At 37.0% G+C, this 3,045-nt stretch overlaps 1 non-coding gene across 1 annotated transcript; it reads right to left on the bottom strand.

Moving 5' to 3' along the window:
• Positions 1 to 119: 119 nt before the first annotated feature.
• On the bottom strand, positions 120 to 193 carry TRNAN-GUU (transfer RNA asparagine (anticodon GUU)). Its single transcript has one exon. It is a non-coding gene; the product is annotated as a tRNA-Asn (tRNA).
• Between the last annotated feature and the right edge of the window lie 2,852 nt (positions 194 to 3,045).

The raw sequence follows: 3,045 nt of genomic DNA, 5'->3' as shown, positions 1-3,045 counted from the left end.
CCTGCGCGGCAGCACGAGGCGCCTGCGGAGCCGCCAGCGCCGCTCTCGCCTCCTCCCGCCGGCGCACGCACAAAACGACGGCGGGCTGCGAGCGGCGGTGGCAGAGCTAAAAGAGGGACCGTCCCTGGGTGGGCTCGAACCACCAACCTTTCGGTTAACAGCCGAACGCGCTAACCGATTGCGCCACAGAGACTCCCACGGCGGCAACCTCTCTGCAGCGCAACTCATGTCCTCCAGCGGCTCCCACGTATCCCAGCACATAACCAAAAATCATTTTCTTAAACATTGCACTTTAGTTTCGGTATGTTCTGGCCCGTGGTTAGCTGAACACATACACAACCCTGACCATTAAATATTATTCGAATCTTACAAAATGTTATGGGAAGGGAGAGAAAACAAAAAGAAAATAGTGTAAGTGACAGCAAAGAAAATAGTTTAAATGGCAGATTTTCTTCTTGCCACTCAGTCTCAAAGATTAATTCCCAGTTATTCATCACTCATGGCAACTCACTTTCTGTGAAATAAATTCACAAATCAAAGAGTTAAAATAGCTTCTTCATGAGTGTTACTAATTCATCCATTATACATATAAGCTAAAATGTAATTCCCAAATATTATTGCAAAATTGCTCTATTAATGTATTTCCAAGTAATTTTAATTGACTGCAGAAAACTACTAGATTATTAAAATAGGCAGCATCTTACTGAATGTATGTAGGTAAGTTATATTTACCTTTCTAAGGCTCTGACAGCAATGAAGAAAAGCTAACACTCCCACTATTTTACTTGAAATATTATTTTACAATAAACAAGGTTTTCACATTCAGATGTGAGCAAATATTTTCCCCTTTTCTGTCACAGACTATATTGTCTGAATCTTTCTGAAAGTCTTGCAATGTCAGCTGCTTCATTTTTTTCCCTTATAACCCCATGAAACTCTGCATGATGGCACTTCTGTCCACTAAATGCTGTAACCTTTAAGAGTCAAGCAGGCACATTATATCCATTATACAAGATGAGTACCAACTCCTTTCCAAGTAGATACCAGTTATCATCAAGTTTCTGGCAGCCCAGGACCAAGAAGTCTTAACTCACCCCTGAAACCAAAGAGTCTTCACCAATATGAGTAAGAGCAAGAGCTTTTGATTCTAGTGCTCATATTTTGTACATTACCTTGGTCAGGTTACCCACTGAGTAACTTTCGCTTGACCACGTATCGTCCACACCTCAGCCTTTCCAATCTTTCTATATTCTTTGAGATTAAAAAAAGCTATCTAAATGTCAGTATTGCCACATTACTGCTCAAATCTTTATTGCATATCCTTGGTACCTTTCTAAACTGCATTTTTTGAAAGGTGGAAGAGAAGACTCAAACTCTCAGTAGTAATTAAAATATGTTTTAAAATAATGGTTTTTAATGATTATGCTCATGGTGGCATGCTTTCCTGTCGGTCTGCTGCTGTTCTCAGATTCAGGAGATTCAACTCACAAGAACCCCTTCTATTTTCTTTGTGTAGAAGCACAGACAAACAGTTTTGTGGAGCATTCATGTCTCACTTTATGCCCAAGCAACATAGCTATTCAGTGAAAATACCAAGGAATTGTGTTGAACAAAGGTCTGACCTGTTAGGACAGTATTAAACATTTTACTTTATACACGCAAGTAGTCCCATTAGTATTAACTCATGTAAACTGTTTCAAGAATCTGCATCTAGAGGCTACATCTAAAAAGGGATTTAGACTAAGCAAAATAAGATCTACTTTTAGGTTTCTGAAACTAGCATTAGACATCCAAAGCTGTGTGTTCAAAGCACATGGACAGCGGCAGTGAAGCAGGTGAGGGCACAGTGTCACTTGCACCTTTCTTGTCAGCATTCTTCCTTAGCGAATCTTAAAGCCTTTCATTTAAAGTCTTATGAGGCATAAAAGAAAATAAAAAGAACATGCACAACAGTGAATATTATCTCTTCAGTTTGAAAGCCACAGAGCACTACAGGAAAATAACKGAACATGGACGACTTTGGATGACTACTAAAGCCTTAATGAGCTATCACGCAGAAAAGCAACACTATTTATCACTACTCTGTAAATGGAAAAGATGTAGCTATTTACCCTTAGGAGAAGGTTTCTGACTGCATTTTCAGAACAAAGGAGGAGGTCAAGTGATGTTAAAGGCATTCAGAGACCAGAAAAGTATGATACTTCAGACAAACCTTCACACCCATCAGTTCTTTATTGTTAATTTCTAGGCAGCTTTCTCCCTTGATACACTGTTTCTTGTGGATCACATCTGCAGTTGCTTAATTATTTCAGTATCTGGTATATGGGATCTAAATACCAAACTAGGGTTAGTATTTTATTATGGCTTATTTATTTTTATAAAAATATGTATAAATATATATTATATAGAAAAATAGCACATTTGATAATTATATAGTACATATAATATTTAAATCCACTTCATATTTTATTTTCAAACATTATTTTTATATTGTATAATCTTATTTCATCATTTGGGGATTCATGAATGTAAAAATTCATTGTCATATGACATCCAAGTCCTTCAGATAGAGGCCTTAGTTCCTCCATGTCAGAGACAGCTAGTATAGGTAAAGGGAGAAACTGCATATTGGTTAGGAGTATTATAAACACACCATGCACTCATCCTCTGCTCAGAAAAGTCCAGATATTCATCTAGAACAGTTCCTCAACAACCTATATCAGAAAGAAAAGAAAATTTCTACTTAYATTAACTCATTTACTCATTAACTACTCTATAGTAGCTCACAAGGATAATTTACCCCTACACATGCACCTACATTATTTATTATTCTCTATACATCACTTTTGGTGAACTGTCTTCTTTCAATTTACAACTCAGCCTAAACTACAAAGATGCCTAGTCACTAAAACTTTCAGTTTCTTCCCAGATATATTTTTAATTGCTTCTTTTGGAACTGAAGTTTACAAATGAACAGCTTAAAATCAAAAGATTTATTGTATCTTCCTCTGAAATAAATTATTTTAGTCCTTATTGAAACTAAGA

The sequence above is a fragment of the Rhea americana genome, unplaced genomic scaffold (assembly GCF_003343005.1).
Source record: "Rhea americana isolate MKP2758 unplaced genomic scaffold, rheAme1 scaffold_53, whole genome shotgun sequence".
Classification (NCBI taxonomy): domain Eukaryota; kingdom Metazoa; phylum Chordata; class Aves; order Rheiformes; family Rheidae; genus Rhea; species Rhea americana.
This window is presented reverse-complemented; position numbering and strand designations above follow the sequence as displayed.